Source organism: Hylobates moloch, unplaced genomic scaffold, assembly GCF_009828535.3.
Source record: "Hylobates moloch isolate HMO894 unplaced genomic scaffold, HMol_V3 SCAFFOLD_6, whole genome shotgun sequence".
NCBI lineage: Eukaryota > Metazoa > Chordata > Mammalia > Primates > Hylobatidae > Hylobates > Hylobates moloch.
The window spans coordinates 25,095,957-25,109,366 of record NW_026652281.1 but is presented as its reverse complement, the minus strand read 5'-3'; the positions used below and the strand labels follow the sequence as shown (position 1 = coordinate 25,109,366).

Sequence of the window (13,410 nt, the reverse complement as noted above, 5' to 3'; positions counted from 1 at the left end):
CAATCTTTCCATGTAGGCAGAGTGGACTTAAGTGTGAGTCAGAAACACCAATTTCAGCTTGTGCGCTGCAACTTGATAACTTGGGTGATGTTTGGCTTCTCGAACTTTGGGAGGTGAATCTGAAAAACAGGTAATACCACACTATATAGTTCAGAGGATTACCTCAGCTTACAAACAGCAAATGAGGTGCAAATGTGAGCCATAATGCCTATTTCTAAGCAGTTGGAGCCCTGATATAGCACTGGGGTCACAAACAAGTGCGGAAAAAGGTCAACCCAGTGATGTCATACTCCTAGGCCGAGCCCTAAGATTTTTTGGAACCTGGCGGGCTGAGCACAACAGGGAAAGCCTCAGCACCCTGACTTGGCACAATGGCACCCTTAAGGCTCTTTGCTCACTCAGTTCTTAGTAGCTCTCCTAAAGCACGGGGGTGTTTTCTTCCAGTTCTCTGCGTAGACTTTGCTATGCCTCTCCGCCCACTGCTTCATCCAGAGAAACACTCGTATCCACAACCGCTCCTCACTTTTCCTCACGCACGGCTCTAGAAAACCAGAGAGGGCGCGGCTTAGGCTTTATACACCTTGCCAGCCAATGACCGCGCCGTCTCCTTTCCGGTCGGCGATCCAACCAATCCGAGAAGGCTGGTGCAATCTTCGGCTCTACTCGGCTCTTTTCGCTGATGCGGGCAGCTTGGGGGCCGCCGCCGCTAGAGAGACGCTTTCCTTTTTAATTTTTTTTCTATGTGTTCACTTCCGGGTCCGCCGTCGATCCGGATGCCCGAGGCAGAAGGATGTTTGACCTCCGGATAAGCGAGGCGCCGCCGTGCATTCATTCTCGGCTGCATCGGTGGCGACAGCAGAGGCTCGGGCGGCGACTCTCCGGCCAGCGGCGGCGGTAGGAGGCACCAGCGGCAGTGCAGGGACCGAATCCGAGTAGCGCTGCGTTACCTCTCTCTCGCTTCTTCCCCCCTACCTCGCTCGCTCGCTCCCTGCGTGGCTCGCTTTCCTCCTCCGGCCGCCGGCGGGTGTGATGTGCCGCCGCCGCTGCCCCCGCCGGCGCTGACGGACTGGGGGCGCCGCCCGCGCCCGGGACCGACCCCGCTGCTCGCGGCCGCGCCTCTGAGGTAAAGCCCCCTGCGCGTAGGTGCTCCGCTGCCAACCCCGGCCCGGCGCTTGCCTCGGCGCGGCCACGGCGCCCTCTCTCCCGGGTGGGGCTGGGGTCCCGGGCGGGGTGGGGTGGGGTGCGGCGGGGGCGGCGCCGCAGGCGCGGGTGTCGGGGGAGGGGTGGGTGAGGACCAGGGCGAGTGGCCCGGAGGCGTGGGCCGGAGGGGGCCGCGGTCGGAGGCTGAGGGCGCGGAGGGCTAGGGGGCAGCAGGGGCCGCGGGTGGCGGGTCGGGCTGGGTGCAAAAGTTGCCGGAGTGGTGCGGCGCGACTGGGGCGGCGAGGGAGGTGGGCCTGCTGGGCCGGCGGGGGCTTCCTTAGGAGAGATTGGGAGGTGGGGAGTGTCGCCCACGGTGATCCATGACTGTGTCCAGACAATTACCTTTGGAGTGGGGGCTTCAGGCAGGAAGGAGGCATGGATAGGCTGGGAGGAGGCGACGGGGGCCAGCGTTCAGTTCAGGGATAAACTTCCCGTTGGAGTGTTTAAGAGGTTGGATGGGGGGACACAGGGATTTACCTGTTTCTTAGAGCTTTGACTCAGCTCAAAACTTAACCAAGACATTAGTCAAAGGTTAACAAAATTACTCTGATGGTTACTCTCATGGTGCGGGTTTGTTTGTTTATCCCACATGCGGGGGTAGTGACACTGAGAAGCATCGGGTCTCTTGGTCCACAGCCTCCACATTTCTTTTCAGCAGGATGAGGAGGGAGATGTGTGTCTACTCGTGGGGTGGGGGTAGTTAGGCCTGTGTCATGGTCATTCCCCTTCTCCCACCTCATGTTTTAGGGAGGAAAAGTTCAGATGGGGGAGAGAGTGAGTGTGCCTGTGTGTGTGGGAGACAGCTACTGTTGATACACTGTGTGAATTACTTTTAACTCTTTTGTAGTAAGCACCCAGGCTGGTCAGTGGCCCCTTTTAAATCTTCTATTAAAATATTTACTTTAAATTAGAGAATTAAAAATGTACTTATTTTTAATGAATTAAGAAAATAAGTCATTATTTTACTTTTTGCAATTACTTATTCCGATTCAAATGACATTTGGCCACAGATATGAGAGATGGCAAACTATATCTAAGATGGGATATAAAGTGAAAACTATATACTTTTTAAAGATGTTTCTTTTTAAAGATGTTTCTTTGAAGAATATTGGCTTTCCCCGTAAATTTAGAAGAAAAACATTACAGAAATTGTGAGAATAATGTGGAATTAGAAAGATGTGAAACTAGTTTAAGAAAATATTTTTCACCAAAAAAATCAGATCTGGTGTGTGACATTCTTAATAGCTTGCTTTCTTTTCTTTTTTTTTTGAGATGTACTTAGTGTATTTTGTAATTGTTTACAAACTTTGCTCCAGTTGTATCTTAAGATAAATTATCTTCTTATTTTGTATGGTTACCTTTATAGTTACACAAAAGATAAAAGATAAAAATTACATTTATGGACATTGGAAGAAAGATGTTATCAAATACATTGTATGGCTTTGACATACATTCTTAGCAGAATGTACAGACACTTCTGCTTTATGTGAACTTGCGTTTCTGAATTTGCATTAAGTAGAAGTAGTTATTAGAATGGAGAAAGGTTAATTTTAGTGTTGTTATGAATGACATTTTTTTGGGGATCTTGAGAAACGATTGTCTTTACTGATGATTTATTATAGTCATCCACCCCCTTCTGCCATTCATGAGCTTAAACATTAGTGCGTTATGTAATTATTGACATTTTCATCATTAGATTTAGCAAACATTTACAATATATTAACAAAATCTTCAGCACATGAAAGGCATTTATTACTTCCTTGAAAATAAAGGACTGGGATTAGTGGAATCAAGGAATAGTTTAATTCAACCAGGACCACCTTTACTCTGTGGCAAGGATGGAACAGTGGGTAGAATATGAAGATGAATGAGACTCAGTACTGCCTTCAAGGGAGAGAAGCAGACATACACAGAGGTAATTCACAGATTCTTGTGGGTTTTGTTGGAGGTGTATTGGAAGCATGGGATGTATGTGTGTGTGTGAGATACTCATTTTTGACTGGGAAATTTTGAATGAATGTAGAGCTGGTAACACTCCATCTGGGCCTTAACATAGTTTAATAGGCAAAATGGGGACTGAGGGGGTGATAGTGGGGGTAGTTTTCTCGGTGAAGGGAACAGCCTGAGGAAAGGCATGTGATTGTGTTATAGGGCTTGTTGAACTGGACATGAGGCTGTTTTGCCAGGAGGTCTTTGTGGGAGAAGCTATGAAAGTAGGTGGAGATCAGGCCATGGAAGTTAAGCTTGTATTTAAAGATGAGTCAGTTTGAGGCATGAAGGTCTAAATGTACAGATCGTATGCTGACAGTAGGTGGGCAAATAAGGATAGTAAGTTTAAGGAAACAAGTTATAACAAAATAGCCAGTTTTCTGTCATTGGCACTACTGAAGGAAAGCAGAAAAGTATATAATCCAAAACAATCTATACATAGTTTCGTTATATTTCTTAATTTGCATTTGAATATGGGTGTGTCTGGTAATCTAGTAATTGGTTATACATGAAATCAATCCAGACTGTAAAAATGTGACTCAGGAAGAAATGAGAAGCTCTCCAGTTACTTCTCTGTGTCTCCTCTGATCCATCCTGTAATCCACTCCATGCTGGGAGTAGACTTATTCTAGTATAGTTTATTGGTTCAGATGTTTTTCAGAATGGAACAAGCGGTTGTTTTGTTCCAAAGGGCTTCCCAAAAGGATGTATCAAATTAAATAGAAGGAATGCTGAAGTATTAAATAACAAAATATAGGTCATTGAATAGTTATATTATTGTCAATAGTGAGATTTGCTGTGGATGAGATGAAATGTAAAGAATATATATTTTCACAGAAAGTGGTTTTAATGAAGTAATTATAAAAGAATCTGTACGTGAAGAAAATTGATAGTAACAGAGGGATGATAAGATGAGAAACTTTCACAGTTCCGGATTAACGTGTGTGAGGTTTTTAAGTCATCTTAAATATTAGATGACCCTAAAAAAATGTAACCCCACACTTAATCATTATCAAAGGAGTGCTTAGAAAAAAAAATCAGTTTATAAGTGCATGTAAAATCATGTTATAGGGAAAATTGTTAGAAGTTTTTTTTTTCTCCTAATTATTCCCCTCTTAGTATTCAAAAAGGACTTATAACTGAATTTGTGTTCCCTTCTACCTCCCAGTAACAACAATACCTCCTATAATTTATTAAGTATGCCTACTTTGAGAGGCCATAAATGATACTAGTAAGACAACTCTGTGAGTTAGGTGGTGTAACCTCATTTTTGAGAGCAGGAAACAGTCTTCTAGAGTTTAAATAATGTGTTGAAGATATATCTTGGAAGTAGCAGAGTGCATATTTGAGTCAGTTTTTTTTTTTTCTGACTTCAAAGTCTTAAGCCACCAATGATGTATTTTTTCTTATCTTCCATCTTCACCCCTTTTTTGGTCTTTTCTCAAGCGGTTAGCAATTCGTGGTATTAATTGATAGTATGTGTCTGAGTGTTGGTTATGATGTAATTTTTTCAGAAGCGGCAGTTTTGAGGCATCTGTCTTTAACTGTGGGATCCTGTAGGTGCAGACAGTATGGTTCTGGTAATTTAAGGTACCTCAGAGCATCACCTTTTGCTGATCTGCAGGACAGAACTATGCTTGGATTCTTAATGTGTAGAAATCAAATGTGCTTTAATAATGTGAAATGATTTTCAAGGGCATCTGAACTGCTTAGGAGATATGGAATGAGAGATAAATGTAGAAATGTATAACTTTTAGCGACATGGTGGAGGCTGCTGTTAGACATTTTTTCTTTCTTTTTTTTAAGCTCTCTCTGAAAGCTGAGATTTAGCAACTATAAATGTTTGGGCTTCCCTTCTGTTATGAAACCTAAGGAAAGTATGTGTTGATGTGTTGTTAGACCATAGTGATCAGTTATACTCTGTCCTGCCACTTCGTGCTTATCATCTTAGTTATAAGAAATCACTCTGAACAATAATTGAAGTGTTTATGTATTGGGGAGATAAGACATACTTTTTTGGTCGCTTTGTTTACTAATATATTACATAGTTATAATTTATTGAAAATTTATGAGTAAGTTATGTCCACATGGCTAAATCATGTCCACATTTTTCATAACTTTTCAATGGAATGAGATATGATCTCATGACCCTCTTTTTCTTAAATACAAAGTTTAATGTGTTTTTCTCTAGGGTAGTAATGCAAGGTTGAAGTTGTATTCAAATTTATTACATTTATTTAGATCACTTTGTGTTATCTGGAAGTACTTTCTTTAGCTACATTTGGAAAAAAAGGGAAGCGAGTTACCCTGTTATTCCGCCATTATGTTCTTCATCAAAATGGAGGAAATTCATATAAAGTGCCAAGGACTGTGTGATGCCTGCCACATAGTAGGCACTGTGTAAATCTGTCCTTCATTTCAGAAGTTGCTGATAAGAATTTTAGAGGGTGGATTGGTGGGTAGACAAGCAAACACTCTTGGGAACACCCTATTACAGGAAAATCTCTCATACCTGACCTCTGCTTAACCCACTCGTGAGATTAAATAAATGATAGTCTTCATTCTCTCTGTAGAATTTGCTGACTGATGCTCATGCTACATTGAATGACAGTAGACTATTCTTTAGTTTTATCTTGAACTTTTATTCCCCCCAGTTACTGTATACTTACCAAGAAACATTTGCGTTTGTACACAACACACTGTTATGGCACTTGATGTTGTAATCACATAGTTTAATGAATTATTATTCAGTGAACTCTGAAGATAAAAAGGTGTTTGTATGAGAACCAATTGGCTGCTTTGGAACCAAGTGAGTAGCCAAAATCAATTATGGTTGAAATAGATGAGGGTGAAATAATTTTAAATGATTAGGGAAAAAAAAAAAACACCTAACAATCTAAAAAAATCTGCAATAATATTATTTTTCACGTTTGTAAAATGTCTTTCTGTGTTTAAGAAACAGAAACTGGAAATCACAGGTGTTGTTTTATGGGGGTGGTTTTTGCAAGAAAAATGAAATAGAACTTTCATCAATAGACCCACACTCGAAGAAAAGGCCATGGCTCTGTATTATAAGATTGTCTTGTGAATGGACATTTTTGTTTTAGTTGTAATAAAACGTATGGAGTTTGTAGATGTTGAGAAATAATTTCATTTTTAGGCTAACTTCAGAACCATCTATTAATTGTAATATATTAAAGAAGTTATCTGCTTCTAAAACATCATCTTTCCTAGTTTACACCACCGCTTAGAGATTTATTTAATAGCATCCTCTTTAAGAAAAAAAAAAAACAAAGGAAAATTCTGTTATTCCCAGAGGTTCATTCCTTAGAGTGAATTGTTTATCTAGTCAGGTGATCAATCTATGGTTCTCACATATTTCCCAATATGGTCCCTAATCTGATTTTGTAAGCTACCTTTCAACTTTTATGTACTGTCAGGGTTGAAGGGGTAAGCCTTCTTGTAGTTCCAACATCTCCATCCAATTAGGAATGCTGGGGTAGAGGAGATTGTTCTTTGGAGGAGGAAATGTGACACCCTTGATATATGCCAGGAGCACTTGAGCCTCTATCTCGCCTAGCTCAGTCCAAATGGAAAGAAGAACTTTCAGTTGAAACAGCAGGAAGTCCAGGTTGGAGAAGGAGTGGTATATTTGGTATGCTATTTATTTTGGTGTAACCACATTGCTTGCTGAATTACAGTAGATGCTGAAATGGCACATTGAAGTATGAAGGTAGGGTGGGTGGCTCCAAGCTAGTACTTGAGAGCTCTGGTTTGCCCGTCTGTGATTTTCTTGGCTGTGTGTCTTCTGTGTGTTGGAGTCATCCTAAGGCCAGCAGCAAGATCACATCTAGACATGCATTGGCCAGAGGAAGGAATGGATCTCTCTCTCTCTTTCTGTCTCTGTCTCTGGAAAAGCAAATACATCTTTTGCATAAGTCTTACCAACATTCTTTTCTTTTCACATCTTATTGACCAGAATTAGGTCATATGAACGTCCTAACTAGTTATCACAAGGGAAGTAAGGTTATCATGGTTGGTTTCTACTAATCAGGAGATACCTTCTGCAGTAGGTGTTGGGATCACATTTTTCTGAGTTAGATAGAAGAGGGAGGATATTTTTAAAAAATTGTGGGAAGGAAGAATTTGGGGGATATGGATGTTAGAGAGATGATAAATAGTGACCGCTATGTCTACCTGTTTTGAAGCGATTCTTGTGCTTCAGCGTCCCAAGTAGCTGGGATTACAGGTGCACACCACTGCACCCAGCTAATTTTTGTATTTTTAGCATAGATGAGGTTTCTCCATGCTGGCCAGTCTGGTCTCGAACTCGTGGCCTCAAGTAATCTGCCTGCCTTGGCCTCCCAAAATGCTGGGATTATAGGCTTGAGTCACTGTGGCTGGCAAGTTACTTTTTTTTTTTTTTGAGACGGAGTTTTACTCTTGTTTCCCAGGCTGGAGTGCAATGGCATGATCTTGGTTCATTGCAACCTCTGCCTCTTGGGTTCAAGTGATTCTCCTGCCTCAGCATCCTGAGTAGCTGGGATTACAGGCACTTGCCACCTTTCCTGGCTAATTGTTGTATTTTTAGTAGAGACGGGGTTTTGCCGTGTTGGCCAGGCTGGTCTTGAACTCCTGACCTCAGGTGATCTGCCCGCCTCAGTCTCCCAAAGTGCTGGATTACAGGCGTGAGCCACTGTGCCTGGCCGGGTCTGAATATTTTAGGAGCTAAAAACACTACTTTATTTTTTCATTGGCTAACTTTGAGTCAATAAAATAGGTGGTTAAGTTGAAAGATTATAATTTTTTTCCATGAAACTCATGAAGCTATTTAATTTTAAATAAAAAATTTGTTCCTATAAACTTCTTTAAAATTTTTTTCTGCATTGTTGCTTTCCTTCCTCACTGTGAAGTTGCCCATACCTTTGATTTCATTGATTACTTTGCTTATCATATCTAGGGGAGAATAAGTGCATTGAGGAAATGGGAGTTTCTTGGTCAGAAGGATTTATTTTGAATACTGGAATCCCAGTGAGATTGAAGGAAAGGATGGTTTTTACATATTTTGAGAGAAGCAAAGTTGGTAAGGGAATGGGGAGGAAGGGAAGAACCATAGAATTTTAGAATTAAGATGAATCATAGGAAGATTGAAATGCTCAAGCCACACACCTGATTAGTAGAACTCTTATATCCTAATTACTAGTGTAGTGCTCTGTCTGAGTTGGGAGGACATAATAATCTTGTCTACTTTACAGTTTTGCTCAGGACTGTGGGCTACCACTGTAAATCAGTCAACTAATCACCTTTAGTACAGATACCTGTGTTCTTAGGCTTTGGAAAAATTTAACCAGAAGTTTTCTTTCTTTTTTTTCCAGTAAAATAAGTAAACAGAATTTTTCAGCTTGCCTCAAGCAGTCAACAACAGTGACAACATCACACAGAAAGACAGGCAGACACACACACACGCAATAATCTTAAACCTAGCCTGCTTAAATGAAAATGCAAAAGCAGACTGTTTGGGACAATTTATTATTTTATTTTCAAGAAAATGATCTTAAACATTTCTTTACCGTCAATATATGTAAATGAAAGGAATATATATGTGCATAAATACTATACATGTATACATAGATACATATATGTATGGGTTGTCAGTGTATGGAGTAAATCCATCCATCTTCTGGAAGAATATTTATGTTAATGTCAGTTGTTTATAAATGGTGAGATTTAGGATTATTTTTATTTTTTTTTATTTTTTTATTTTATTTTTATTTTTTTGAGACGGAGTCTCGCTGTCGCCCAGGCTGGAGTGCAGCGGCGCGATCTCACATCACTGCAAACTCCGCCCCCAGGGTTCACGCCATTCTCCTGCCTCCGCCTCCCGAGTAGCTGGGACTACAGGCGCCCGCCACCGCGCCCAGCTAATTTTTTGTATTTTTATTAGAGACGGGGTTTCACCGTGGTCTCCATCTCCTGACCTCGTGATCCACCCGCCTCGGCCTCCCAAAGTGCTGGGATTACAGGCATGAGCCGGATTATTTTTATTTTTATACTTCATGTACTTCTGTATATTGTTTGGGTTTTCAGCTATCACTGCATTATTTCTGCCATCAGAAAAAACAGTAATTTTTTTTTTTTTTTTTTTGAGGAGAGTAGAATCTTGGGGTGGGATGTGTTTTCTACCAGTTTAGATTTTAATATATAACTGCTTTCCTTGTATATTACCATGAATAAAGTGTGCCTCAAATGTATTGATACTTTGCAGATTTCTTTATGTTTAAAATTGGATTTATTAAAATTACTTATCTTAAGTTGAAATTGGCCATATAATATCTTTTGGTACAAATATACATTATAAAATTAGTGGACTTCTGAATATTTTGAAATTATTGTGTTATTTATTTTTTTAATTTGTTTGGTTTGACTTCAGGTGGTATACTAGGCAGTGTATTAGACTGTGATTTATTAGAGTTAAAATTATATTCAGAATTTCCTGTAGTAAAAATGGAAGTGAAAATGTTTTTTTTTCTTTACACCCAGTCTGTGTCATGTTTATTTTCTATTTCTGTGAAATACTTATTTTATATTCTAGCAATGAATACTTTCAAGTGGCAGGCAAATATATTAGGTAATCAGGACAGAAGAGAGAAAAGTTATCGTATTCTGTAAGTCTTAGGGTGCACAAATTTATGACTACAGGATCTTTTAATAAAATTCTAATTTGGAGTACAAAAATAGTCTAGTATTGTTTTGGAGATGAAACTAGTAGGTATCAGTTGTAGATGACCTTGAAAAAAAGTGTTTATAGATGCATATTTTTTACAAAACATTATTTTCTTTTCTACATTTATTTTAGGGAATCTGACAACAGTCTGACTCTCCCTACTCCAAAAATGTAAATCTTTAAATCTTAAAGATGTGGAATCTTGTGATGCCAGTTTTTATTTAAAAAAAAAAGGATCTTTACTGAGTACTTTTTCTGTCATATGAGTATCAGGATATATTGTTGCTGATGTGTCTTTATATAATTGAGATTCTGCAAATATTTGTAGTTAATAAAGTATCAAAATATAATCGGCTCCTTAAGATAATTGTTTTGAGCATTTTCTGATACCTATTGAAAGTTGATAACTAGAATACATATTGTGTGTTTGCTTATTATTGTATGCTTTGCTGTTTACCTTAATACCTTACTAATGAAGGTGGTTTTTTTAAGACTGAAAAAGAAATCCTGAGCATTTGGGAATGAGAATATCCAATAAGCTAAAATTAATTTTACTATACACACTTGTTTAAAAATTTCCAGTTGAAAATTAGTAATTTTTCTTCTGTGACAGAGTAAATGAAAGAAGAAAAATGGACAATTTTAAAGATAGTTCCTGCAGTCCTTGCTATGGGCTAGGAATGCTAACATTTAACTAAATAGATGAGAGGAGGGAAGGGTTTGTGGAGAAAGTTTTTACTAGTGGTTCTTGGCCCGACTTCATATTACAGTTTTCTTGGGAGCTTAAAAAAAAAGACAGATGTTGAGATCCTACCCATGCTAATTTATATTCCATAAATAATCAGTAGGGCCTGTAAAGGGCTAGGGCATTGATACATTTTAGGATTTCTACGGATGATTCCACCGTCCTGCAGGGTTGAAAATAACTAATTTCTCCTTCCTTTTACACTCTCCTCTTAGCCCTTTAAAAAAATGACTTCCTTTTATTTTCCAACTGCCTTTTTAAAATTTGGGGTGGAGGTATGAAGATGACACAGAAGAAAATGCAAAGAAAATATTAGCAAGAGAATCAAGTAGTGGCTTCTGTTCATAGCTTCATACAGTTCCTCAGATTGGCTCCAGGACCCCTCATGGCTTTCAAAATCCAAGGATGGGCTGGGCGCTGTGTTTCATCCCAGCCCTTTGGGAGGCAGAGGCAGGCGGATCACGAGGTCAGGAGGTTGAAACTATCTGGCTAACATGGTGAAACCCTGTCTCTACTAAAAACACAAAAAATTAGCCGGGCGTGGTGGCACATGCCTGTAGTCCCAGCTACTTGGGAGGCTGAGGCAGGAGAATCGCTTGAACCTGGGAGGTAAAGGTTGCAGTGAGCTGAGATGACGCCATTGCATTCCAGCCTAGGCGACAGAGCGAGATTCTGTCTCAGAAAAAAAAAAAAAAAAAAAAAAGAAATCCAAGGGTGTGGTCAAGTACCTGATATAAAATGTCACAGTGTTTGCCTGTAACCTTTGACACCTTCCCCTATTCTTTAGGTTATTCCTAGATTACTTGTAATACCTAATACGATGTAAGTGCTATGTAAATAGTTGTTATGAAGTATTGTTTAGGGAATAATGATAAAAAAAAAAGTCTGTGCATGTTTAGTACAGATGCTTTTTTTTTTTTTCCTGAATATCTCAATCTGCGGTTGGTTGAATCCGAGGATGAGGAGCCCATAGATAACGAGGGTCAATTGTACTTAGCATCCTTAGTGAGGCCCCTATATTCATTGCTCGTTAGCAGTCTTTGATTAAGTATAACACCAAAGTTAGAGGATTTCTAAAGCTTAGAAAGTTTGTTATGGGGAAATTTATCAAAAATAAGGCATCAATTCAGTTGTTTTTGGAAATCTTTGGGGACCTAAGTGATATCTTTAAAGTTATTATGAATTATAAGAGGGCAAGAAGTGTTACTAATAAAAAGTTATTCATTTTAGGTTATATTTATCATATTTACAATATCATTGAGTTGTATTTTTTATGGAACATCAGGATAGAAGGGACTTCAAAGATTATTTAGTATAACTGCACTTCTGCTTTCTTCTTTTGTATACCACTGTTGATGAGGAACGGTGTCTGTTTTTTCCCACTCAGTGAAAATATTTTACCTTATAGTATATTGTGTTTATTGCATATAGTTTATATTGTTTATATTGCATATAGTCTGGAAATGTATACACATAAATACAGTATGATAATAGGGTTTTATAGGGTTATTGTATCTCGATATTTAGGACAAAATTAGGGTCCTTTTAGTGACTGATTTGATGTTGCTTCCTGGGTCAGGAACACCCTCAGCAGTTACAGTGTTTTTTTCTGTGACAAAATGAGAGCAAGCCATTTTAGCATGAGTTCAATATATTCAATTTAGTGAACTTTTTTTGTGTGGTGGCAAAATTGGATTTGGCAGTTCTATAAATTGCAAGGGTTAGATTGCTGAAAACTGCCCTGATAGGAGAATGTGGTACAGAAATTTAGCACTGGGTAGGGTTTAGAGGACATGTTGTGTGAACCAGTAGGAGACTTTTAGAATTATTCTGGATTCACCAAAATACCACAATAAAATTGGTACATGATAAAGAGTAATGAGTACTGTTCTATAGGACCATAGTTCCTTTTCAACAGTTCTAACATCCACAGCACTCTGAAAACCAAAACTTTTTCTGTGTGTTTGGTACAAATTGATTTTTTCATAAAATCTGTTCTGAACTGTTCTCTTTATTTCATATATTTAAAGGTTTCATTGTGGAAATAGCAAATGTTTGATTATAGTGTGCTGTCCTAGGCTTCTCTGTACTATCCCAGCCTTCTCTAGAGGTGTTGTTAAATATGTGGTGTATACCCGCTATATCACCTGTCAAAAATCTCCAGACATTCTGAATTCTAAGACACGTTTGACTGCGAGAATGCTGGAAAACGAATTATGGACCTGCAGCAACCCCTTAATAGAAACTACTCCATATCTTACTTCTCTGAGGTGGAGTTTCAGTAAGGTGCTAGTAAATTTCTTCTGCCTTTTTTCTTGTAAATATGTAAATGCAGAGTGGCATTTTATTTGAATCTGCGTTAGTTTCTTTAACAGGTGTTGAAAGCTCTCCTGGGTTTTTGATACTAAGTTATTAACTCTGGTCCTGTGGGTCCCACTGTAGTTCCAGAAGTGTTGTGTAATTAGGATGCTTGAGACAGAAAATGTTTTGGGTAACTTTGGCATAACTGAGTATTCATCAAACACTCTTTTTAGTCCTTGGGGTTACGTAATTTTACCTTTGCACATGATAACTTCATGCCAAAGCGCCTACAGGCAGCCCTCTCTTTTACATATCTTGGCTTACTTTTTTAATAATAGAAAGAAGCAGGGGTGTGGTTGCAATGCCTCTGTTTTAGTTTCCTTAAACTTCCTTAATTTGTTTTTAAGACTTCATTTCAAATATATTTATATCTGCTTTGGCTTATTCTTAT

The 13,410-nt window shown here is 39.1% G+C and overlaps 1 protein-coding gene across 8 annotated transcripts in view; it reads left to right on the top strand.

Moving 5' to 3' along the window:
- Positions 1–730: 730 nt before the first annotated feature.
- Positions 731–13,410, top strand: part of CSNK1G3 (casein kinase 1 gamma 3) — a 110,543-nt gene continuing 97,863 nt past the window's right edge. For 3 of the 8 annotated variants that reach the window (XM_032156557.2, XM_058440559.1, XM_032156559.2), the window contains exon 1: positions 731–1,123. The gene's annotated coding sequence lies outside the window, so the exon portion shown is untranslated. The remainder of the gene's footprint in view (positions 1,124–13,410) is intronic. The other 5 variants (XM_032156563.2, XM_032156561.2, XM_032156560.2 and 2 more) reach the window with 2 other exon arrangements.